The 27,454-nt window shown below is 37.3% G+C and overlaps 2 long non-coding RNA genes across 6 annotated transcripts in view; one reads left to right on the plus strand and one right to left on the minus strand.

Moving 5' to 3' along the window:
• LOC142405924 (uncharacterized) overlaps positions 1-27,454 on the minus strand; it is a 757,404-nt gene that overhangs the window by 16,676 nt on the left and 713,274 nt on the right. For 4 of the 5 annotated variants that reach the window (XR_012774384.1, XR_012774382.1, XR_012774383.1 and 1 more), the window contains exons 2-3: positions 5,929-6,141; positions 2,238-3,789 (exon numbers count right to left, since the gene is read on the minus strand). This is a non-coding gene — a long non-coding RNA (uncharacterized LOC142405924). The remainder of the gene's footprint in view (positions 1-2,237; positions 3,790-5,928; positions 6,142-27,454) is intronic. The other variant, XR_012774385.1, reaches the window with a different exon arrangement.
• The window catches only part of LOC142405923 (uncharacterized), a 30,294-nt gene continuing 11,188 nt past the window's right edge, over positions 8,349-27,454 (plus strand). Inside the window, exons 1-3 of the long non-coding RNA XR_012774381.1 lie at positions 8,349-8,401; positions 8,490-8,551; positions 21,649-21,728. This is a non-coding gene — a long non-coding RNA (uncharacterized LOC142405923). The remainder of the gene's footprint in view (positions 8,402-8,489; positions 8,552-21,648; positions 21,729-27,454) is intronic.

The following is a 27,454-nucleotide window of genomic DNA, read 5'->3' on the forward strand; positions in this document are numbered from 1 at the left end:
TATTTTTTTTCTAATTTGATTCTAGTTTGCTAATGCTGTATTAGTCCAACAAATCAACAAACAGAATTAGTTTTGAAGAACACTTTCATGACAAAGTTGCTCTTCTATTTCCTGGGCGATGTTTTAACTAATTTTTTCTGATCAGCTAATGTAGGTTGGAACACAGAAAGGTGAAAGCATGCTAGAGTTTTTTGTTACACTGTCAAAATGCTTCTTGAGGAACTCTAATTAGATAGCTCTTTGTTAACACTATATTTCTAAGGTGCTCTAATTATTTGGTAAGAATATTCATTGATAGGACACTGAGTGAAGAATTTAAATGAAACTTCTGGTTAGCTTCCTAGCAGGTTAGAAATATGGGAACTTTCCCCTCATGAGACAGTAGAAACATTATCAAATGACTTGAAGGAATGATTCAGTCATTACTAAGATTGCATTTATTTTTTAATATAAAAATGTTGGATTCAGAAACAAATCTTCATCAGCTGAAGAGAGCCTTATCAGTACAGATAGTATCTTTGTTGATAGATCAGGGCATAATTATATCTATTCAGTGAGCTTTGGATCAGATCCATAGTGAAGTACACTGGTTCTTATTATCTCTTCTTATAAAAAGCACTGGTAAAATAATTTGGATGTCAGTCTAACGATTATGCTTTCTTGAACACTTGTACTGATATGTGCAAAAAGGCATTTGTGCAATCAAGAAAAGCTCTTATAGTATTGGTGTATTTATGGTTTCCAGCAGTGGAATTTTCAGAGGGAAAATTAAAAACCCACAAAAAATGTTTGCAACGAGGGCTTGAATGTTTCACATAGGGAACTCATGCTCTTCAAATTGCTCTAGGCACGGATTTTAAATAAGCAGGTTTCCACTCTTGAATAGCACCATTGAGTGTACTCCATCAAGACAACTGGCAGTCCAAACAAAGAACATTATCAAACACGTGTGAAATGGTAATTATGCAACTGTCATTAGTCAAATCAGCAGCTGTTAGAAGAAAACTCTAACTGACAGATGGAAACATTCTTTTTCTTTTCCTTCCTCTGTTTCCATTTCCCTCCCTCTCTCCGCCTAGATGAGACCTTTTTTAAACTAGAACTGCCTGGGAAAGTGGGGCATTAAAAATAAAGATGAATCACTTTCTCTTAACTTGTGTTCAGCAATGCTTTGAGAATTTGTCCAAAACAGGTAAATAATGAACAACATTGCCCTCTGATGGACTCTGTTTTGCTCTGTCAAGAGTAAATATGCATGAAATTGTTCAATTTCTGGTTTTGTGGAGAGAAGGACAAAATTAATTGAAGTAGAGCCAAGCCGCATTTTTTGGAACAGCTTTATCTGATTTTATGAAAGGAACTAAAGTCTTCCTGAAGTAAAAATCTCTTCTTAGATGACTGCCTAGCTAGGTTACAATGCATAGTTCTTTTTAAGCATATAACTTATTCCTTTGTAAAGTAATAATTATTTCAATGGGATCAGTTACATTTAAGCACACATTTAACTGTTTTGCCAGACCAGGGCCTCACAGTAATATCTATTTTGTGTTAGTTACCACAATAGATGGGAGCAATCATGAGACCTGACTCAATCATGCCAGAAAATCATAACAAATTTAAAGCAAACCTTTTCAAAATTTGTTGTCCCCAAAAGGACTGAAACAGAAATATCAAAATAGATTTTGAAATGCTGTTTTTTGGTATATTCTTGGCCCATCAGAACTGTGAACTATCAGGTTTCCAAGAATCCAAAGAAAAGAAAGAAGTTCAAAATGGCTGAGGGTTTTTATATTATGTGCTCCTTTTTCCAAAACCAGTAATCTGCACATAAACTCCAACAGATTTTGAAAATTTGGCTATACCAAAACTAAAAGCTCAAACTTAATTATCAGAACTGATTCTCAGTTCTTGAACTTGAGTTCCCCCGATTACAAAAATCAATATCACAGGTGGCTGCCAGTATAAACTAGATTTCTGGGTTTCTCCCCTTCTCCCGTATACCCATACCTGTGTACCCACTCACAAATTAGGGGCATAAAACTGAGAAATGTATTAATTTGCTTTTCTGTTATTCACATGGTCTCAAAGGCACAGTTAAAGAAAGACCCAAATGATGCTCAGCAGAAATAGGTAAGTAAATATTACTTAGATGAAAACTATACCACTGGAAATGTTTACTTTTGATTCAGAGGATACACCTTTTACATGCAACACGCTGAGCCAGAAATAAGGCTTACTTCTGAAGTCAGCCTTGCCATTTCCAGCATTAATAGAATCATAGAATACCAGGTTGGAAGGGACCTCAAGGATCATCTGGTCCAACATTTCTTGGCAAAAGCACAGTCTAGACAAGATGGTTCAGCACTCTGTCCAGCCAAACCTTAAAAGTGTCCAATGTTGGGGAATCCACCACTTCCCTGGGGAGATTATTCCAATGGCTGGTTGTTCTCATTGTGAAAAATTTTCCTCTTGTGTCCAGTCGGAATCTCCCCAGGATTGACTTGTACCCATTACCCCTTGTCTTTTCCACGTGACTCCTTTTAAAAGGGAGTCTCCATCTTCTTTGTAGCCACCCTTTAAATACTAGAACATGGTGACAAAGTCTCCCCTAAGCCTTCTTTTCTCAAGGCTGAACAAACCCAGTTCTCTCAGCCTTTCCTCAAATGGCAGGCTCCCCAGTCCTTTGATCATCTTTGTGGCGCTTCTCTGGACCTTCTCCAGCCTGTCCACATCTTTTTTGTATAACAGGGACCAAAACTGAACAGAATATTCCAGGTGTGGCCTGACAAGCGCTGGGTAGAGTGGGATAATGACTTCTTTATCTCTGCTGGTGATGCTCTTGTTGATGCAACCTAGTATCCTGTTGGCTTTCTTTGCCGCAGCAGCACACTGTTTGCTCATGTTGAGCTTGTTGTCCACCAGGACCCCAGGTCCCTTTCCACAGATCTGCTCCCCAGCCAGGTAGAACCCAGCTTGTGCTGCACTCCTGGATTATGTTTCCCCAGGTGCAAGACCTTACATTTGTCTTGGTTGAACTTCATAAGGTTCTTGTCAGCCCACTCTTCCAGCCTATCCAGGTCTTCCTGCAGGGTGGCTCTCCCTGCTGAAGTGTCCACTTCCCCACTCAGTTTGGTATCATCAGCAAACTTCATCAGAGTACACTTGATCCCATCATCCAGATCACTTAGGAAAATATTAAACAGCATTGGGCCCAATATTGATCCCTGGGGGACCCCAATTGTGACAGGTTGCCAGACTGAAAAGGAACTATTTACCACCACCCTCTGGGTGCAGCCTGTTAGCCAGTTCCCCACCCACCGCACAGACCACTTGTCTAGACCATAACACATCAGTTTCTCTAGGAGGAGGCTGTGGGAAACCGTATCAAAAGCCTTGGAGAAACCCAGGTAGACAATGTCCACCGTGTGCCCCACATCAACTGAGGAGGTTACTTTGTCGTAGAAGGTGATCAGGTTTATCAAGCACAATTTGCCCTTGGTGAATCCATGCTGGCTTTTCCCAATCATGTGCTTCATTTGACTTGTGATAGCCCCCAGGAGGATGCATTCCATAATTTTCCTGGGGAGTGAAGTAAGACTGATGGGCCTATAATTTCCTGGATCCTCCTTTAAGACCTTCTTGTAGATGAGGGTGATGGCATTACTAAACCTGACTCAGTGAATGAAGTCAACAGGGTAATTCCAGCCTTACTGATGTTCATAGCAAAATTTTGATTGATTTCAGTAGGTAAGTACTTCTCCGCACCCCTCAGCAAGCATAGCTTGACATCTGTGTGTGAGAACAGTCAGTGTTAAAGAGGTTCCAATCAAATGCCTTTTCTAACCTTTTTCCCCTTTTTAAAAATTCTTTTTAATATCCAAGACATGTTGCAGTCCAAAAACAACAAGGCCAAAACTGACTCAGAAGAGATAATGAAATATGTCTCATTTGTATCATACATATTTGGAAAAGTTATGAGCCACACAGAGAAGAGAAGAATTGCATGAGAAAGATAAAATAGATTCAGTTCTCCATGCTGGTGAACTGTGGAAATGAACTGGTGAGCCATTTTCAAGAAGCTCAGTATGAATTTTCATTTTGTTTTGGTCAAGTTTATTATATACATCCTTCTCAAAAGTTAGATCTTTATCATAATAATTCTTTGTGTAAAAACTCATCATAAAATCTCTATACAGCTGAGTTCTTTGTATGTCTCCTGTGGGTAGACACTCATAAGTGCACAAATACAAATTTGTATGTTGAATGTGGAAGAGAAAATCTAATTTTGACTGTTTCCTCTATGTAGCATGATGGAAAAAATAACTATACATTTATTTTTCACATTTACCTTCCCCACAAAAAAAGCACATATGTGCCCACAGGCAGGGGCATTAGTAACAGTAACACAGATCAGAAACTCTCTTTCTTCCTTTTTCAACCTTTACATATATTTGAGACTTTCATATATTGATAGATAATTGATTTTTAGTTATTTTTAAACATACTCTTTCTGATCTGCTCTTAACAAGTTTAGTGGAAAAGTAACATGAATGTTTATTTATTCCAATTTTAAGATATCCATAGCATGCAATGGTTTCAGATTGCAATAACTGTTTTCTAATGCTTCTTTTATGTTACTTGCTGATGTCTAGAAGCTGTATCTCTTTTTAGGATCAGAAATCATCTAATGGACTAAAATCAAGAGCTGATGCTATTTTAGATATATAAATTTAATGATGAATCAATTCATTTTTAAAATAGTCCTAATAGGCTATTCTTTGAGACAAAAAAAGATAAGTAAATTACTTAATTTGGGGCATAAAAAGGAATATATTCCTTTTTTAATGATAAATGCTGCCTCATATGTTTATAGATAGATAAATATGCCAGTAGAAAAGTAAGTATGTTTTCTAAGATGTCCCTGAATATTAGATCAAATAATGTTTCAGGAAACATAACTGATCTCTACTACTGCAGCATGCCAACGTCTATCCTTTTCTTAATTCATGTTCACAAACTAATGAAGGAAGAGTAGGACAGTTGCATGGGTTACCTGAATATTTGGCTGACTTGATTCATGGCTGTTGGGAGAGGTGGTTTTATTGATCTTTTTTGTAATTTCAGCCTCAAAGAACTACTCAAGACTTCATAAGATCTCAGAGTGTCAGCACAGAAACTAGAGCTGACATAACAATCTGTCTTCTGCCCTCATTTAGCTACACAAATTTTCAAGTAGCCTGAGAATAATATTAACTAATTGTTATCATTTTGATTTCTATGATTTCTGTTAGTTTCTTAGTTAATTAGCTACAACTTCAGCATGATTTAATTATTAGTTTATTGCCACACATTATTTTTTACTTATCTAAGTATAAAACAGCAGTAAGCATCTTCAAGAAGATGTAGGTGTCTTGTCAGTGAATCAGCTCAATTTTTCATTTCTCCATTATAAGATTACATTCCAAATTTTTTATACCTAGCCTTTCATGCATTTATTTTGGAGTCAAGTCAGCTATCTTATACATCAAGAGCTCTTTATGCTAGATTTATATTTAGTTCATTTGATAACTGAGGTGTAGAATGTCTAGTAAACCTAACACATGATGGGTGGTTTAGGTCATGGTCTTGTTGCAAAAAATACTCTTTGAATCATTTTTGACAGTTTTATAAGCCTTCTTATATCAAAGCCATCAATGAAGCATGCCTCATTAATTGAGAGAACATCTAATTGTCCTTCATGTATAAGGCTCAAAGTAAGAATTCAGATTTTTCCTTCCTGTTGTCTTTCTAACAAGTGTTGCTCCAAAAGCAAATGATTCATACCTTTTCAACGGCTTTCTGAGAGGTAACATATATCTAATTTTAAAAAATATAATTAACTTTCCCTTTTAAGAAAGAAAACTAGGAAGAAACCTGACAATCACTCACCAGCTGAAAAAGAAAGGCTGAAGCGCAGTTCAGAATGGGCCTTGGGGATGTATTTGTCCTGTCAAGTATAATGTGCAGGCCTAGCTTTGGAAGGCAAGTCCAAACCTCATCTTCCTATGGGGACAGGTCAACGTGGTTGCAGACCCAAGAGCTGAGAAAACCTCCTAGATCCCATAGTCAAGGCTGGGCAGATAGCAGGAGTAGGTCCACTCTCTGTAAATATCCAGGGAAGATAAGGATGTTCAAAGGACTTTAAAGTTCCTTCTATTTCTTCTGTCACAAGGCATATCAACACATTAAACTTACCAGTTACAAAAAAGGAAGTAGTTTCTATTTAGTTTGTTTGAACCAGTCCAATTTATGCATGCTGATATTTTCTACTAGTATAGAATATGAGCATCATTGCTTCCAAGGAACCCTGGAAAATTTGTTTCTCAAGAACAAGTTTCAAGTAGGTATGTTCACAGTGTTACAATGGAACTGTAAATGGTAGTAACTTACTCCTGATGTAATGCAAGGCATAAAGGCAGTGGGACATAGGAAGATGAGAGGAAAAAATAAAGGAAGTCCCCTTTACTTAACTTACTTTCCTGAGTGGTCCTTTTTTTCCCAATGTCAGTTTGGAGCATTTTTACAGGGGGGGATTAAGAGTTCTTGCCTGACAAAGTGGTGTGGCAAGGAAATCTCTCTGCATGGGATTGAATGACTAAATGGCATGGCATGCAAGTGTAAAGGAGGAGACATTGCACGACTGCTGTGCATCAGATATAGCTGGTAACAGTCACAGGAGAGAATCAATACAGAAAAACAAAAGGCTACATTTGTCCCATAAGCACTATTTCAGGCCACCTTGGCTTACCCCTTTCCATTGCTTTTCTTGCTCCATCATAGTCCAGAGACTATTAGCAAATGAATCATGCTAATATAGTTATCCCCAGGCATTCCTAGAGTTTCAAAACTTATCACATCTTATGTGTCAAGACCAGTCTTGAGTTTGCATCCAAGCCTCAAAATTTAGGTTAACTTTTAAAAGTTTTAAATGAAGAATACACCCCCCCCAACCATTTGAAAGACCATTATAGTTAGAAAATGAAATAGCAAGTTGTCTCAGTAGTGATTGTGGACAGTGTTCTTTCTTAAGAAAGAATTAAGAATAAGAAGAAATATAGCATAATATAATGCAATATAATATAGTATAAATATAAATGGGCTGGGGGAGTTGATAAGAAGATACTATCAGTTTAATCAGGCATTTTCAAAAAGGTTTGAAATATAGGAAAAATTATAGATTCCCACTGATTTTTAATAAAATATACAATAGCATAAACCCAGACGAATAGCTGCTAAGCATCTCTCACTTTCCAAATGCAACCAAAAACCTCATATTCTTGTACGTTAAAGTGAATTGCGTAGAAATAGCAAATAGTGACAGTAATAATTACTGAATTTCTGTATTCATAGAAAACTGGGACTTCATAAATATCAGATAGTGTCCTAAACCATATACAGTGTATGCTAGTTTTCAATAACTATAAATTCAGTGATTATGTCCAGACTTATCCATTATTTACCTAGATTTGTCAGTATAAATAAACAGAAAAACTGCAAACTTTTATTAGAATTGAAAAAATGGTGAAAATCTACCATTTATTTATAGTGAAGGAGTTGAACTGATTATACTGCACATTTTGCTCCTTCAGATAGGCACCCCAATTATTTTTGCATCTTGTATTCAAGACAGAAGGTAACAGAAAGGATTTTTCCCTTTAGCAAAACTGAATGCACCAAATCCAACAATTCTTTTCACATCTCAGGGTGGTATAATTGAAATGAAGCTTTATACATAAAAACATAGTATAAACATAAGTATTTTCAGTGGAAGTAAAAACGATTCACGTCTGGTTCAAAACAGAAGTCCTCAGTATTACTGAATAAATATAAGAGTTATTTGATGTAAAAGCAAGTGAAATAAAACAGAATGCTAAAACTGTGGGAAACAAAACACAGTCGGTTAACATGTGATGCAGGGCAAAAGGTTGCCATTTATGTAAGTTATCTATTGTTTCTTTTTTATTAGTAGAATTAGTTTACTGTAATTAATATAATATAAGGCTTGAAGGCCTTTCCTAACTTTTTTAAAAAATGAGGCAGGGGGCTATGGCCATCAATAGCTATTCCATAACTAATGGGAATAAGTTTTACACTGAATTTTGACTGGATGGAAGATCTGTCTTCCTCCATGCTTTCCAAAATTATTCCACCAAACTCAAGCAAATAAATACCCAGGTGATGTGCTGAGGAGGCACCCAAAGCCTGCCTTGCAATGTGCTGTTTTGCTAGGCTTGGAAATACTGACCGTCCCATTTCGAGACTTGGCCCAAGAGGAAGATGTTGCCAAAAGACATACAGTTTTAAATGGTCAAAATGGGGAGGGATGACTCTGAGTGCTGAGACCTTTGAGACAATTGCCTCTGTAAGGAAGGGAGATTCTCTGTCTGAGCTCACTCTGAGAGGGGAAGTCTCTTAGAAACAGGTATAACTGGGGTTTGTCCTTTTCACAGTAATTGAGGCTAACTTCTTACCTAGACAAGCCTGGAGAGAAGAAAGTGTCAGTCTATAGCTGGTAAGCAAATTATTTCTTTAAAATTATTTTTTTGCTAGCAATAAGTATTCCTTTAAGGAATTAGTGAATTTTGTTCATACTTCAAGATGATCACCTGGCAGAAAATACACCTACTGCCTCACCAGGGAAGCGTGGAAAGGATTTATGGTGTCCAGATCACACATTCTCAGTCAAAAGGTATGAACATGAAGGCAGCTTGTGGCTCTTTTAAAAGACCAAGTGAAACTTGGGAAGGAAATGCAAATTGAAGGCTAGTGGAGTCAAAGGATAATACTATTAAAATAGAGATTTGTTTAGTACTGCGGTGTTTTTTTTAAGATTTGAGTACTGTAAATATTTTTATATCTGTGAATAATACGGTTGTAGTGTCTCACTACCTGAAGGAAGGACTTATAGATGTAATAAAACATCATAAGCCAAGACAATTTTCTGTTAAGCAGGATGGAAACATACTGTAGAAATTCAAAAGCAGTAGCTCTTCACAGAATGCTTTGCTTGAACTCTGGTAGCTTTGCCTCTGTTACCGAGTACTCATCAAATCTATGAAAAGAGGAATTTCATGGAAAGCGTTCCTTTCCCTGATAGTTGGCTGCAAATCTATTCAGTTTTAATGGCAGAGAGAAGTGAGATGAGCAATTTTGCACCAACAGTGAATGCTGGCTTGACAGTGTCATGAGATTTTGCTTCAGGCTAAAAAACAACATGCGAGCAAGGAATGCTTTTTCATTAAATGCCCCTGTCTTTTACCAAGATGATTCAAACTAGAAAAATGAAGATTGGTGGTGAGAATAGAGGACTAGTATCACTCTGAACACCAAATTTTCTATCAACTTATCTTTCTGATACTCACTTCCAAGTTGCCAGCTATTAAGCAATGTCCGATTTGCAGAGTCATCCTGGCTTACCCCAACATTTTAACTTGTTTAGTGCATAGAATGGAGGTCTAGGGCTGTATTAGATTTGGTGGAAGAAACAGATGCTTCTGAGTGACTATAGTTTTAGCTCCATCATGAGAAACATGAAAAACAGAGATGTTCTTCTCTTAATTCAATGGCTAAATTTGTGTATTTTTAATCTGAGGACATATTTCATGGAATATACACACATCAAACACCTACTGGGTTTGGACTGACTTATGAAAAGGCAGGGTAGGTCTATGAATCTAAGAGACAAAGTCGAATTTGATCTTTTAGGTGCTTCACGAACCCTTGGCACATAATAAATAAACACAACAGAATTAAGTAGGAAAGTTCTATTCTACATTTAATTAGAAACCTGTGCTTTATAGAGTTAACTTAGTGAAAAATATGAGACAAAAGTATTGATTAGCTAGTGGGTAAATGCTCTGACCCTGTAATGAACACATTGCAGCTTTAAGCCAGGTCTCTTAAAGACTTCAGGAATATCTGCAGGTCAACTTTCAATGACTAATTCAAAGTGAAGGTGGTCAATTGTGTATGTATATATTGAAATGTATTCAGATGAAAAATACATCTGAGAGACCAGGATCTGGACCTGTTACAGAAGTGCAAGAAACTAACTCTGAGGAATACTGTATTCCTTGTAAATTATTCACTCAAGCATAGTCAATATGAAATAGTGTTGTAACAGCCATTGTGCCAATATCCCACAAGTCACTGAAGAAGTATTGTACTTAAGATAGGTAGTGGCAACTGAACATAGATTATATTTGATTTTGGTTTTAACTGTTTACAGTTACTAAAAAAAGCACGTATTTACCAAAGCTAGCTAGTTCAAGTAAATTTTAGCAAAAGAAACACATTTTGCTTTGTATTTACCTGAAAAAATGTTTTGTATTTCTTCTGTAATTGTTAAATGGTATCTTGTTATTAAACTGAAAGTCAGAAATACTAAAAATGAGGTAGAATGCTGGAAAAGGATTTAGCAAAAGAATTACATTTTTACTTATTCTCCTCCAGGAAATTATGCATTATATGAATTTGCTAGAGATACTCGCATAAACCTTCTTGTAGAGATTAAACTTTCCTTTAGTTTCCACCACACTAAGTGTAACTACATTTTATGATTATAATAGTATGTCTAATGCCAGAGCAGATCAGATTGGGATTTTTTATTACTCATATGACATCCTATACTTTCCAGAAGAGTTATTTTTCATAACCAATATGTCATCCACTCTACCTAATTTGTTTGGAGGAAATATCTTTCCACCATTAAAATGTAATTCTCTACATGACTGAGAATCACCATTTTGAAGTAAACCAGATGGAGCTTGTTCAGCCGCCCATGAATCTCTGTCTCGCCATCTATATTAACGTTCAAAGCTCATATGATGCTCATAATATCATTTGAATATGTTCATGAATCCTCCTAGATTTCTAATGACACTTACAAGAAAGCAGTATCACTCCTAGTTTCAGTGCTGAAACCAAAAGTTTTCCATCTCATAAGGCCCCATAGCAAGCCAGAATCAGAAATTGAGAAAATATTTTTTCCAATCTACTGCCGCTCCTTCAGATTCAACAGCATCCAGGCCTATAAATGCCATAGAGCTGACAGAAACAATTAGGAGCTCTCAAAGCGGTCATTCTTTCTTTGATCTGGTGTAGCTCTTGAAAGCTGCTTTTTTTGGGTAAATCAAATTTATATGAAAACACATAAATCTGTCTTGGACATGTAGGCATGTTCTCCAAAGCTTTAAAGTCTTACAGGAGACAGATTGTACAGCTCCCTAATTAGGCAATCTGATGGAGAAAATTTCACCTTGGTGCAGAGCTCAGACTCACATTTGGCTAAGTCCAGGATCTCTGCCTAAAAACATCTAATGGATCGGCAACCAACGATGTGAGCAGGGGCTAATTTCTGGTCGTGGTGGAACTAAGGGAATTTGAGGTGTTCATTACTTTGCAGTGCCAAGGTATTGATTTGCAGATAATGTCAACAGAGGATATTTAAATGTAGTAATTTATTTTGTTTTACTTTAGTTCTCAGCTTTACAAAAGAATAGCTAAATTACATCAGATGAAAATAAATAATAGATTGCTAACCTATCGAGTCTTTTGTTCTTTGTGTGGCATTCTTGCTGTCCTCTTTTTCTTATATGTGCTTAGAATATCAAATATTTCCAGTTCTCAAAAAACTATTTCATTTTTGACTTACTGAGTTGCTGGAATTTTCTCTTCTTTTTTACTATTTTAGCAAGCAACACACAGTTTTTAAAAGATCTCTTCTAATAATATATATTTTATCTGTGAAGAAAATTACCTTGACCAACAGTGGCAGGTTGGATATCCACTATCCAAGCTGAGTTCTGACATGATTGTACTTAAACCTAAGAGGATTTTCTCAGTCTTCCTTTTCTTTAGCTCTATACTGTCTTCCTTGTATCTGTAACCCTATCTAGTTGACTCAAATTTACTATGAAGTTGTTTTATGTTGTCCATAGTAGTTGTAAGAAAGGGCTGAAGATTATTTAAGACTGAGCATGCTATATAAAGTGTGAGTAGAAAGCACAGGAATGGTTTCATCACATAAATATGAAGCTGGAGTTCATGTGTGACGTTGGTACAGGGATTGTGTGTTCACAGGCATATCTGCTTCTTTCTACCTTGCTGGACAATTTAACTAAATAGATCCTCTCTCCCTACAAATCTACAAAGACATTGAAAAGATGGCATCATTAAGGACAACATGTTCAATTCCATTATCATCCAAATACCAGAAAGCTGCTTCTGTAACGTCAAGGTATGTTCAGACGTTCTTCTAAATCCACACATATCTGCTGTGCTCTGTTAAACTCATCTCCTTTCGATGACAAGTGCAGCTTGTTAGAGCATGCAGCAAGTATGTTTTCATGGGAGTCTTTCAGTGTAAGTACTGTATGTAGTTCTGAATGAGAACAGGTAAAAGGCTTTAGACTTTCTGAAGGATCTTACATAAACTTAAGACTGTAGATCTACAGTTTCAAGGCAAAAAGGATATTCAGCCCAAAGCCAGGGCATTCAATGCTGAAAAAAATTTTCCTGTGTATTTGGATGACACTTCCCAGTCTCTGGAATTGACCCAATCTCAGTTAAAACTTCCAGCTTTCTGCAATGTGTACTCTGTTATGAATAAAATTAATATTAGTCTCACTCTACACAGAAGGAACTCCCATAGCATTAGTCTCTGAAAAGTCCACTTACAAGGTCAGTATTTATGGAGTAAAAACAAAGTGGCAAAGTAAAAAAAGGAAAAATCACTTATTTTTCTGATGTAGTAAGAATGGAAGCAACAGCTAGGAAAGGACAAGAGTGAAATTAAAATCTCTGCAGAAAGGTAAGGGGCCATAAGTGATCTTCAGTCTCCTACACAAGCAAGTCCTTCCTAACAACCCTCTGTGGTGAACTGAGTCAAAAGAGAACAGCAGACATTGTGATACTGACAATTACAGCTCAGCTTAATGAAATACGAAGTTAGTCTATACTTAGAAGAAGGATGGTGCAGACTGTTTCATCAGAGTATGTGGAAAGGTAAGGCTGATCCTGAGAGTATCCTGTGAGCAAAGGGTATGGTTTTAATCTAGTATACAGTGACATGAGATTTCAGCTTCATTTCCTGTCTAAATCAGTGCTACCGAGTTTTCTAAGAATGCAGCAAATTATCTAATTGAGAAGAGGTCCATAAATTATATTACTTTTGTGCTGAGTTTGCTTCTAGTGAGGTAGAATTGTCAGGATCTTTTTACTAATACCTACCGTGAAAGAACTTAGAAGTCATCAATGTACTGGAAAACTTCAGGGCAAAATTGAAAATGTTTCTGCAATGATGTCATGTGTCACATAGTATTAACGTAGCATAAAGTGGGCAATCATCACCTATGATACATTTTGAAAAAATGTGATTTTCTCAGCATCGGGTTGTGAGGTGAACGTAATACTAAATACATAAGACTTTCCAAGTTGAGTATACATTGATTAATCTACAGCAGCTGTGAGATGAGCATATACTCATTACCTCTATCTTACGGATGGAAAAAAAACCCCTCACAGTCAGAGAAGTTAAACGTATTTGCAAGAAGATGAAGACCTCCAAAAGACTCGATCACAGAATCACAGGATCATGGACAAAATTCCGGTGATTGCCATTGTTTTTAGTTTTGATATCAGAAATGGAAAACTACTGCATACATCCAGATACTACAAGCTATTTGTGATGTGCTTTGTATACAGAACAAACCCTCTATATACAGAAAAAAACTAAAAAAACCTCACATCTCACAGATAACTTTACATCATTGGTTACACTGCATCAGCTTGTTTATATCATAGAATCACAGAATGGTTTTGGTTGGAAGGGATCTTAAAGATCATCTAGTTCCAAACCCCCTGCCATGGTCAGGAACACCTTCCACTAGACCAGGTTGCTCAAAGCCCCATCCAACCTGGCCTTGAACACTTCCAGGGATGGGGCATCCACGACTTCTCTGGGCAACCTGTTCCAGTGCCTCACCACCCTCATAGTGAAGAATATCGGTTACGGTGCATGTTCCTTCCACTAGTTCATTAATTGTTTGTGGGTTTTTTTTAAGTTTTTAACTCATGCATATGAAATCACACCTCTATAACTCGTATGCAAACACAGTTCCTCTCCTGATACTTTGTAATTCCCTTCTCTTTCCTCCTGTAGATTTTTCTCTATGAAAAAAGTGAACTACCTATTTTCTAATTATACTCTGGAATTTACACTGACATCATGTCACAGCCCTCTATCTGGATTTAGTCATCCAACAAAAATTACAAAGAAAGTGAGACACCATGTATTGTCAGGACTAGTTAAAAAAAAAAAGAACAAAAGAGAGACAAGCAAATGGTTAGTAAACCAAAGAAGAGTACAGATGTTATGTCATGAAAATGTCTGCATCCATTACTTAACTACCCTGTATAAATACACACCATTGTTGTTGGCTGATGCAAAAATACTCTGAGAAAAGTGTTCAATATTGCAAGAGCAACAAGAGAAAAAAAGCCCATTAATATGTTGTCCAGACTGTAAACTGAACATAGAAATTCAAATACATTCTCTTCTCAGAAACAGGGGAAGAGGAAGAGTGGTTGAAAATGTTCTAGATATTTTCTGTCAGTGATGGCCTATGCCCTTTTTGCTAACCTGTCTTGCCCTAGTACTTAATTCTGTTCTACCTCAATTTGCAACATATAAACTTGCAGAAAATACATATACCAAGGTCGTGATCTCTGGAGGGCTCTCTTTTGACTAGATGACTGTGATGCTTTAGGAATATTAATGCTGTTTCCTCCCTCTACCCCATTTTTTCTTTCACTCAATTCTTCCTTTACCTCTTCATCAACTGTTGGTGTTGAGAGTTCATAAAACTGCAGGATTGCTGCTGCAGACATGGAAAACTATGATCTAGATAACTGGCTTAAAAGCATATAACAAAGGAATTAAATTTGGATCCTTTTAGTTGACCTCTGGTGGTTAGATTTTCAGGATAGACCTGGGTTACTTTTTTATTTACAGAAAGTGGTACTTCAGCAAATGGCTTTGTGCAGTATTTATGAATTGCATCATAATGTTCAGCTCTTTTTTGAGTAAATCCTTCTGATGTTGTTGTTATTAGAATGGGTGAGTTGAACTTCTTCACTGAAATATTTATGTGAAAATCCCATTAAAAAATGCCCAGTCGTCTTCAATGCAGCCAGAGCTTCCATAGCTGTCCTGGTGTCATTGAGCTGCAGCAGCACATTCCCAAAGACAGTGAGGGAAGCTCCTGGGCACTCTCACACGTATTCACCCACGCAGCACTAGGGCGAGTCTGAAGCGGGTGTGGAAAGGTAATTCTAGGTTACAACCTGTCTTTCCTTAGGTGAAGTACTGGAGACTTCCTTGTGTCCTGGCCGTTCCCAGATCCTACCCCACAGATGACCTGAGTGCCATTCTTTATAATTCTTGCAAGTGACCCCTATACTGCATGAGAAAAATCCTGTCAATGACTCTGTATATACGATCTGACAGAGAATATGAAGCTCATTAAATGAGAGAACCATGACGGATGTGTGTAGGAGAATTAGATAACACAAATAATAGACACATTCACCTCACTGTGATTTAATTCTTACTTGCCTCTTCACACAGTACACTGCTTTTCATTTTTTTTCTTTGTCCTTTTAGAGACATTTGGAAAGCAAGAATGAGACGTTCTTCTAGTGATTAACTGGTAACCAAACAAAATTACCAATAAAAGTTTTTGAAAATATCTTCTGATTTCATACATCTTTGTTCTTGAGATCCAATTTAATATTCTTCAGAAGACCATGTTTTCAGCATCTTGAACACTTCTTCTCATGAAGAAGCCTTAATATGGCCATTGGATCCCCTTAAGGTGCTTTTGTTTGTGCATGAGAAAATGAAAGCGTCCAAATCTAAGCGTCACTAAGCTGTGACTCAGAGTTGCAGCGTGATTGCTGCTTCTGTTTGCCCAGGTAAAGAAGGACACAGTGACAGCCATTTTTCTAATACATTTTTTTTCTTCCTGTGCATTTCTTTCAGATGTGTTGGCTATCACAGATGTAGAATCTGTTTTCACTCACAATTCTGTTGCCTTCATTTCAGGGGAATTCATGATCTGGTGTTGAGTGATTTTCACAGCTACGTATCTGCTGACAATACCCCTCCCTGGTTTGCTGTGGAGGAATGTACACCGGGCCAGATATAATCTGTAGTATACTAAGCTGAAGTCAGACTTCAGTAAATATTACTGTACACTGTGCAGTAATTTAAATTGTGGATGATTCATGCAACCATTTTTCCCTGTAAATAAGAGGTATATTTCTTATAATTACATCTGTCAGTAATTTACAGTTCAGCACTAATAAACATATTCTGAAACAGGAGCAAAATTTGCAATTTATGAGCAACCATGCATTTCAGAACAAAAAGCTAAGAGTTAGGGGGCCAGATTATGAATCTTTTGCTAATGCTGCAAAGTACTTATTTCTGGAACTGAATAGGTCTTCTCAACTGAGTAGGTACTCACAGGGGTAGAAGCTATGTTAAGTAATGTCAGTCTGCCCCTGCAATTTTAAAGGTTTTTATACAGCTAATGAAGACTAGCAAGTCGTGATTTGACAGAAGTCTTTTGCTCTGCAGCTGACACTAACTTGCCAAAAGGGGCTTAATTAATTATAGCATTGTAAGATAATGCATTGTGAGCCCATAGCAGGCAAATTACTCTTCACGGAGCACTGACAGTGTGTCTCTCTTCCACCTATGTAATTTATGCTAAGTGTAACAGTCACTGGAAACACACAGCCCCTGAAAATTAAAGCTGCAAAATAACAAACACAAAGCAAACTAGATTGCAAGCTTGAAACCATTTCTCATGGGCTGTAATTATAATAACACATCAATCCTCCAGGCTAGACCACAGCCTCTAGAAGGAATAAATGCCATGGAAAATCCAGTGCAAAACATCATTATCTGTCACCTAGACTAAAACATACTTTATCCTATCTGATTGCCATTGTTTCCTTTCTCATATATTTGACAAATACACGAAAGTGCATACCTTGCAGAAGTCTTTCTATGTTGTGATCTGTGATACGTCTGCACTGGTTTCCAAAACCCTTCTACTGTTAGGCTTCCACTTTTTAAAAAATACATAGTGGTAACTGCTGTACTTTTCATAGGGAAGAACATAAGAAGTTTCTGTAATTCAGCATTAAGAAAAAAAAAACAAAGAAAGATATTGTTATGACATCTTGCCATCATCTATTTTCTAGCAAGCCAGAATGACCTGCCCATTGCAAAAGGGAAGAGGGAAGCCCAATGTAGTCAAAGCTGCTAAAATAATGTTTAAAACCTCTAGAAACAAAAAAGGATCAGACATCCCTTATTTCACTGTTATTGGGAAATATATTTTTTTCTTACATAACCTAAGCAGGAGTATGTCCTTGGGGTGAAGCTGGAGTACTAATGTTTTTTTGGTAATGAATGACTTCCCTTCATGAAGTACATCTGGATACAAAGAAGCTTATTATTACTAGTCATAGGTAGTAATTTGCTCAGGGTGAGGTGTCTGGAATATGGTAATTGAGCAGGAACAAATTTAGTCTAAGATCACAAAACAGCCATATCATCACCAGGCATCTAGAGACTTTTCACCACTGAACTCCTTTATGGTGAAAAGATCCAAAGCTTTCTAAAAAAGAAGGGAGGGGAAGAGCAGACAACTAGAAAACAGTTCTAGATATGCTTTACCAATGAAAGATTGTTTTCTGAGATGAGAATACCTAGAAAAAGTGTAAAGGACCTGGAAAAAGAAAACATAACAAACAAACAAAAAAAATCAGACATCCAAACAAGCAGAGACAGATAGAAATGAGATTGGACTCTAAGTTTATCCAGTGTATCAGTGAGTTTATTGAAATTAATTTATCTCAGATCTTAGGGAAGAGCAAAATTCTCTAACAAGAAAGTTAAAGCATTACACTGCATTTAAAATCTTTATGAACCCACCTCAACTGACAAGCCTCTTAGACTATTTCATACTCCAGTGACAACAGACATTGTTCTAACAATGAGTACCTGTCTTCCTAGGAAGTGTAATTGTCCATAGTGCCACTTGGAAGGAGAATCTAATGGAAATATTTGAGTGGATTAAATAACTTCACCTAGTATTAAAACCAAGCAAGCTGTCAATGAGGGCAAATATGAGAGAAAGGTTAAATAAAATGTGGGCCTAGCCATTGCATAGACATGAATTTCACAAACCACTCAATCCTTGCAGAGAAACAAGTAAACTTCTTTCCAGAGATTACAGCATGGTAGTGGAGTTATGCTCCTGTGTTCATTATGTTCAGGCTATAGTCTCTAGTTAATACATCATTGATGATAAAGTGTCATGTAACATTATCAGTTGTAGATCACATTAACAAAACTATGCTTTTGCTAATGTAGACTGTTCCCAAAAATTGAGATAAATTATCCCAGAAAAAACACAAGGATTATGTGCTACATGTGTATATTACATGTTTTTTATTTAACTGACATAGCAGTGTTGGCGAAGTTTGTCATTAAAACCTTGCCTCAGGTATTTTTAACCTTTTGGAGGACTTCAGTTAATGGGGCTCCAATTTCCTACATTTTTTTTTCCTGGGAATTTCAACACATATGATTCATAATAAAAATGGATAAATAAAAGAAAGAACCCAATATTTAAAGCTATGCATGATTTCCTGGAACTGTCATGGTCTGGCAGCTGAAATTTGTCACAGGCATAAACCTCACTGAATAACAATCCACAGTCTTGTTTTAGGAAGAAAATGTTTTTGTCAAGGTCTGGGGATCTGAGAACTGTGGTCTATGCATACACATGGTAATAGCTTTTGACTGTACTTTAAGTGAAAATGACTGGCTTAGAAGCAATATTAGCCTAGAAATACAATTGGGAAGACAGCTAGTGAGAAATTTTCAGATCACTGAACATAAAAAGAATTTCTTTTTAGATGTTAGATATGTATTTGGAACAAGTGTGGATGTCCTTTTTTGCAGAACTACATAGCAAAGTTTACTTTCAGACTAGTTTTATCAAGTTGCATATAAAATTGTTGATGTGGCCATGCACTGGTCTCACCTACAAGAAGACATTATTTACTTTTTATTCTTTTTAAGCCGGAAGAATTCAGGTCTCTGATAATGAGATATTTCTGTGACTATGTGACTAGGTCATGCAAGAGTGTGATACTCAGGATGTTGCTAAAAGTTATTACCAAACTGCAGCTCATATACTCCTTTCTCCATGTTTCTCTCCTTTCCATCAGCTCAGAGACTAATGGAACTGCATTTTGAAAGCAAGAAGACAATGTTTGGAGGAACTGGATGTCTGGTAGGAGATTCAGCTATCATCTTCTTAGACAGCATATCTTAGCTCCCTCTAGAAGCTGTGGAAATACAGATCCACTTGTATAGCTGTGTATGCTTTTTCAGAAGGGACTTACGTTTGCAAGTTGCACAAAAGGCACCTTTGATGGCATTTACACTGGAAGGAAACTCATATTGTTTTAAATAGAGAAAGACATCCAAAGAGACTTTTAGCATGACTTCAATAAAGCAAGCAAGATTTCATGAAGAAGAGAAAGAAAGGGGTCACAGAAATGACAAGTTATTCACAAAAGATAACATGAATCTCAGGGAAAAAATGTTCAGTTCACATGCTTTAAATCCAGTCAACATCAAAACTTGATTTCTTGATTTATGAATAACACATAATTAACAAGCAATCAGTGAACAATACTTTCAAGATCAATATGTGCAATACAACAGATAAACCACACCACAGGACACTTACAAAATGTTAGTAAACACAACTTTCTAAGTATCTTTCTAGGACTAATCCCCCCAGAATCTAATCCCACAGACACACTCAGAGTTGTGCATTCCCTCTGCTCACACACAGCCTCACAGCAGGTGTGGGTCACAGGCCCCCATCCCTTCTCTGGAGAGGACAGGTTGCCCCATTTACCCCGCTTCCAAGGCCAACGTGGGCTCTCCAGCCTGGTGTGCTCCCCTGCTGTTCCCCAGACCCTGCCAATGCAGGTGCTGGTGAGAAAGCCCCCGTGTCCCCAGGCACGCAGGCGTGGAGGTCCCGCATGCTGCCCCACGCTGCCATCAGCTGATGGTCGTCTTAATATATCCTTCATCGTTGGTAACTTCTGCAGAGTATTATCAGCTTTGGGGCAAACACCTCCATCAGTGAGAGCTTTGGGTGCTGCAGCCAGGCAGAGGGGCTGCCCTCCCCTTCCCCTACTGGCTGCCGTTGCCCAGTCCCTGCCGCCCACGGAGGTGGCATGGGCAATGCCTGCCGCTGAGCGGGGCTCCCGAGCTGCTGGCACAGCCGTCAGGGGATCGTGGGCATTGGAGAAAGATGGTGGGAAAGGGCAGGGAACAGTTCATTTGGAGGGAGAGGGAATCTATTCACTCCCAAAGCAGAGGAAAACCAATAGCAGGAAAAACATGAGGCAGGACTGTCCAATTTTTTATTCACCAAGCAGGCTTCTCACCTGCCACAGGTTTTCATTATAATCTGCATCCTAGCCATGAGACATCCCTTGATAATACTGTGACTCCTTTTGAGTAAATATACTAGTAAAAGTGAGTAAAGTTGGTAGGAGCTCAGCCTCTGACAACTTGTCTTTTGGGACAGGTAAATGCTTGCCATGTGCATTTGCTAACAGATACACGTTGTCAGCATGTCAGTGGCAAATAAATAAATAAATAATAATTATAACCTCATTACCAATACTGCATGACTACCCTAACTTACAGCAACAGTAATTAAAAGTACCTTGTAAGTTATGAAACTTTAAAAACTGTCTCTTGTGCACTGTCATGAAGTAAACACGGTTTACAAAGGGAGCATACTCTGATTTGGCAGTTTCATCCTAGATACTGCAGGCAGATGGAGGCGATAGCTGTAAAGAATTTTCACAGCCTCACTTTACAATTGCTTTGAAATTTTAGAGAACAGTAACAACAAAAGAAAGATATAGAAAATGTCCACATTTGTTACAAGGCTGGGTTAATTCTGTCCCTATGATGTACCTTATCATAAAGTTTTATAAAATTATTTTTCTACCCAGAAATCTCCCCCCCAAAAAAAAAAAAAATTAGGATGACAATCTGTCTTTTTTAATACAGGATTTTTAATTTTTTTATTTATTAGCTGATTTTATTTAAACAAGCCAGTATGTATGATTGTCTGTTCTGTTCTTGTGACTGCTCTGCCTTTAACTGAAAAAAGATTCACACATACAGAATAGAGAAATGATGATGAAATCAAATTTTAAAAAAAAGTCAAATAGCCAGTGCACAATGTCAAAGCAGCAGGGTGTTTGCTGTTTCCATCTACTGGCTAATATGTTACAAATATACAATTATCTTCTAGATAATGGAACAAAGGTATATAATACACATAACAAATATATTATGCTACACATAGTAAATGTATTATGAATCCCGACGGCAATGGCCAGCAATCCTTATACTTTGCTCTTCCGCATTGTTTCTTCTTGTTCTTCCACATACAGACTTTGTCCTTTGTTTCTCAACTTCCGCAGGTTATTTAAGGCATAAAAGCTCTTCTCCTCCCTCCCCAGGCCAGATGCTCACATCAACCTCACCTCCACTCCGTGTCAAGGTAATAAACAGTCATGCACCATCCTTCTGCAACCTCTGTTTTCTTCAGGAAAGAAAAGTTCTTTTGGAGCTCTGAAAGGGACCCAGACCTCAGTGATCAGAGCTGGGGACCGGGGACATGCTGCAGCTGCTCATGCAGTGCAATTTAGATGTTGTCTGGTTGTTCCAGACTTTGGAATGAAAAGCACAAAAAATCTCTACGTTCTTTTCAGAAAGTGTTGCTTTACTTTCTTGCTGTTCTGAGAGTCCAGTGGAAAGTCCACTTAACTACTGAAAAGGAATAAACAAGGGATATTTACCTAGGGACCTCAGCATAACTACAGAAAATTTAAAAGGCAGTAGGTGTGCTTCAATATCCATCATTAAACTGATTAAAAAAAAATTCAAAATACTTTTCAGTTATGTATATAATATGATTTTAAGTAATACCTGGCCACTTAAAGTTCATGTCTATGTGGGGCAAAACCTACTAATATTTCATCTCACCTTTTAATGTTGTTTTCCTACACACATACAGGTATATACACAAACACACACCATTAGCGTCCTGGATAATTCTGTATGAGAAATAAAATATAATTGGGCCCTATAACTAAAACGTTTTCACTTAACTATTTTTAATAAAAATTATAAAACTTTAAAAGCAATATGAAATAGCCCAAGAAGCTCACACATCAGCATAAGGATGTATTATCAATGCATCCCATGCTAATTACATCCAATGACAGCAAAAGAGCTGAGATATACTTCACATTTATTACAAGGTTTTTTCATGTTTTTAAGAGTTTGTTTCTGTCTTACCGCTAATCATGCTAGTAAGGTAATAAATGAACACTTCAAGTTTTTATTTCTTAAATGTTTGTTGACTCTTGTTGAAAAACAAACTTATAAAATAAATAAACATAGGCACAAGAATTCATTATGAATTGCATAATGAAAATTATGGCCGGCAGATTATGATACTAACTCTGTTTTCTGTGCTGCTTCTTTGAAATATGGTCAATAGATTCTGTAATTAAAGGCTTTCAAAGAAGAGTTCAAGTTTTTATCTGTTGCTTCAGACTTTGAATAAGAAAAAAAGAGATAAAAGGATCTGGCTGGGTTATTTTTTTATGCTACTGTAAATTTGTTTTATAGAAACTACAATATAGTGTTGTTTGAGTAGTGCAGATCACTTTTATATAAGTAAACAGAATTCTATTATGTTAGTTTCTATATTTCAGCTAGGCTAACTTTTCTTCCATCTAACAAATTCCATTTGGATTTTTTGTTTCCTCAAGGGACCAGAGACTGTTTAAACAGGCTTTCCTCTTTTTTACACTTTGCTTTTAGTTCTGTTGCCTTAAATCTACACAAAAAATGTGTCTTATTTATTGGTATCCTTGTAGTCTTTGACCCTTCGTTCATTTATCCAGATAATTGTTTTATTCTGTTTGTATATGTCATCAATTCTTGTCACTTGTTCTTCATGTAGCAAGTATACTTATGATTTCACAGTCAAATGCCCAGTCCATCTGTAGACATACAATAGCATCTCACGGTCATATGAATATATTCACACATAGATCTCAAAGTCTTTTGTGTTCATTAAAAGACCTTCTGGGAAGCCCTCTTTTTGCATCTGCCCCCTTCTGGCTAATACTGTAGATTTGCACACAAAATAATTCAGCCAATACCGTAATTCCTTGGATGAGTGTATATCCCATATATACACTTATCCGGATTTTTGAGTTTTACATGCTGTGCAGTTGAGGTTAAAAATAGCTATAACATTCCCAGCCCACTGAAGCTGATGTGTTTTCAGCTGGGGAAGAAATAGGTAGACCCTTGTTTTACAGTAACGAGTACAGGGAGATTGGTATTTGGCCAGTCTTGAGATGGATCTTCCCCACCTTTTGTCCATGAAACATACAAACCTAAAGACCATCAAAAGGCTCCCAGTCTCTAAAGGTCTGTTTGATTAGATGACAAACTATAGGAGAACAAACCTTTTTTTCTCCAGAGAAAATTTTATGTCTTCTAGGCAAAATGGAGCAAAAAAAAAGGCTTAAAAATCCTGTTCCCTGCTTACTATACACATGCAGGGATATGAGTCATTTCTTCTGCCTTGCTCTCTAGTACAGTCATTCTTGATCTCTTCCTGGCTTAAATGGCCTCTTCTGGGTGCCAGCAGAGTTCAATCCTCAGCATGACCTCTAAGTTTGTTTGCAGATCTCCTTGAATTAGGAAAGCCTCCCATTCTTTCCAGAAGTTTTCTAGCAGTTGTGTGATGCTTCCAAAATGTCTTTCTGCCAGCCCGAAGTTCCTCCAGTGGTATATATTCAGTACCACTTCCCAAGGAAGGGCATTTTCTCCCCTCCAGCTTCTGCCCAACACAAAGTGTGCCAGCTGTGACGACTGCAGGTCATATGAAGCATTTTCTCCTACTACTACTGTGCTTTCACCCACAGTCTCTCTCTGGTCTGTCTGTTTATTTTTCCTTTATAGTTTGTTTTCTTTTGGCTTCAAGAAACCTTTGCAGTTCTTTTGACTTTTGTATGTATTAACAATAATAAACTGCATTTTAAATCTATATGGTAAGCCAAAATGTGTCTCTGACTTTAGCACTGTTAGATGTGTATTTTTTCCTCTGGCTTTGAAAAGGGGTCTAGTCCTGGAGGTGCAGTGGCATTATCAGGTCCTTGAGCTGTAGATGTGATTTTTAGAGGAGCTTTCTCCAGAGGCTTTCTCTCCTCTCTCTCACGCTATGGCATCTTTTAAAATAGCATCATATGGTAGATCAGCTGTGTCAATCAAAGTCCACCTTTCACTCCAAGGATAGTGAGTGTTTCCTCTAAACTGCTTATAAAGAACTTTGTTTATGAGTTAAGAGTCCCAGGATGTTTCTATATCATTACAATTTGCAGAAAATATCTTCTAATCCAATATTAGAAAAGAAATACAGTGTTAGACATGTCTTAGTCTCACATCCCTGGAAAGGATAATTTCAAATGAATTCATTAGGTTAGCAGGTGTCTTCTCACTTATGTATCCACTTATTGATAGGCAAGGTTTATTCTAGAGACTGACAGAGAGGTTGTCACTCAACAGACATGATTTGGGATTATTGTCTGTTCAGAATTATTTTATCTGTTTGTATTTCTCTCTCCACATTCTTATTTACAGCATGGATTGCAAGTAACATGATTGAAGTCCTTCCATGCCCTGTAAAATTAAAAGATGGAAAACTATTAAAAAAAGACATTTTCTTGCAAAATATCAGGATCTCAATCTTTAGAAAGTCTGAAAATAAGATAAACAATTAATTTACAATAAATAATTGACTTGCTGAATTTTGTATCATTCTGGAGATAAACTCAAAACTCTAGAATTTGCTCAATAATATATATACATTATGCACTGAGTACTTCACAAAACTTTTTTTACTGCAGAGAACATGCAAATAAAATTGCAGTCGTTACTACTGTGTGTGCAATTAAGACTGCTTAAATTTATATTACATATGTGATTAAAAAATGTGTATTTCATTTTATTGCAATATTCCCAGCTCACAGTATGATTGGCTAATGTAAGAGAAATATAATCCAGAAGGAGATGCAAAACTACCTGATCTTTGGGATGGGTCAAATTGCCAATTTTACAATGCAACATAAAAGGTAAAATTATCATAGAAGCAATATTTGTGCATGCTGGTTGCTCCTCTTGAGTAGATCAATGGCAGTTGAAAGTTTGTGGGAAGAAAAAGAGAATACTGATAATTCAAATTCTTTTTTCAGGTTTCAAATAAAAATAAAATCTTTTTTTGCAATTCAGTTCTCCTGAATTGTCTGTATGTATGTCGTGGTTTAACTCCAGCCAGCAGCTAAGCCCCACACAGCCGCTCGCTCACTCCCCCCTGGTGGGATGGGGGAGAGAATCAGAAGGGGAAAAGTGAGAAAACTCGAAGGTTGAGATAAAGACAGTTTAATAGGGAAAGCAAAAGCCACGCACACAAGCAAAGCAAAGCAAGGAATTCATTCACTCCTTCCCATGGGCAGGCAGGTGTTCAGCCATCCCCAGGAAAGCAGGGGATGCTCCATCACGCGTAACGGTTACTGGGGAAGACAAATGCCATCACACCTAATGTCCTCCCCTTCCTTCTTCTTCCCCAGCTTTATATACTGAGCATGATGTCATATGGTATGGAATAGCCCTTTGGTCAGTTGGGGTCAGCTGTCCCAGCTGTGTCCCCTCCCAACTTCTCGTGCATCTGGCAGAGCGTGGGAGGCTGAAAAGTCTTTGACTAGTGTAAGCACTACTTAGCAACAACTAAAACATCTCTGTATTATCAGCACTGTTTTCAGCACAAATCCAAAACATAGCCCCATGCTAGCTACTATAAAGAAAATTAACTCTATCCCAGCCAAAACCATAATACTTATTACAATTCCTACACAAGTGGGGGAGCTGAAACAACGATCCCTTTTTTAGGGTCACACAGAAATCCTTAGCACTGCTGGGAAGAGAAATCCTGGATTTCTCTTGTTTCTAACTAGAAGTAATGAAGAAATGTGATAAATGAAAATGCACATGTCTATTAAAGAATAAATTAAGTATTGGATTATCAAAACTACTAAGGAGGTCACAGGTAAATTAGCTAAGCACACGTATAACAAAATTTGCACGAAAAGCTTCACTGCAGAGTCCCACAAAGTGTCCATTCCTTCTGTAGACGTGCAAGGCTGCGACCTTTTACATGTCATGTCATTAGAAGAATTAACATGGTTAATCCACAACCAGGCTGATCTTCATGTGGGTAATGAAGGTCTAACAGTGCTTCAGACACCTTATAAATTATTTTTGCTGGAGTACTGCACAACTACATTTTTAAGTGTCATCTGAAGTGTAAAATAAAAATGTATGCTTGAAAAATTCATCTTTCACTGAGCTGAGTCACTGTCCTAAACCAGTTGTTCCCCATGAATCACACGCAAATATAGCATGCATACAGAACATGCTTTTTTATATTACCAGTCTTACCTATTTCCTTATTACGCACTAAATGTTAGGAACTATTCTAAGAATATTGTGCTATAACCAGAGCTTGCTCTTAGATGTGTCAGTGCCCAGTGTGCATCACCTGACTGGCAAAAGCCTTGCTCCCTAATGAAGGCTTTTCCCTTGAATGATGCAGCTGTACTGGGAAAATCATCTGTCTATAAGTCAAATTAAAACAAGTCATCATTTGGGAGGGGGAAGGAGGCTACAAACAGTAAAAATGCCATAGACAGAGGTGGGACAGCGTTTAATCTACTGAATGGAGGTACCTTGTCTGCTTTGAAATTTCAGCAGAAATTCTCAATTTCAGCAGAAATTCTCAATTCAGCAGAAATTCTCAGAGCCCCATCCAACTTGACCTTGAATGTTTCCAGAGATGGGGCATCTATCACCTCTCTGAGCAACCTCTGCCAGTATTTCACCACCCACACTGTAAAAAATTTCTTCCCTATATTTAGTCTGAATCTACCTTCTTTTAATTTAAAAACATTACCCCTTGTCCTATCACAACAGGGATACCCTACTAAAAAGTCTGTCCCCACCTTTCTTATAAGTCCCCTTTAAGTATTGAATGGCCGCAATAAGGTCTCTCCCAGGGACTTCTCTTCAGGCTGAACAACCCCAACTATCCCAGCCTTTCCTCATAGGAGAGGTGTTCCATCCATCTGATCATTTTTGTGGCCTGCCTCT

This window comes from Mycteria americana, chromosome 2 (assembly GCF_035582795.1).
Source record: "Mycteria americana isolate JAX WOST 10 ecotype Jacksonville Zoo and Gardens chromosome 2, USCA_MyAme_1.0, whole genome shotgun sequence".
Lineage (NCBI taxonomy): Eukaryota > Metazoa > Chordata > Aves > Ciconiiformes > Ciconiidae > Mycteria > Mycteria americana.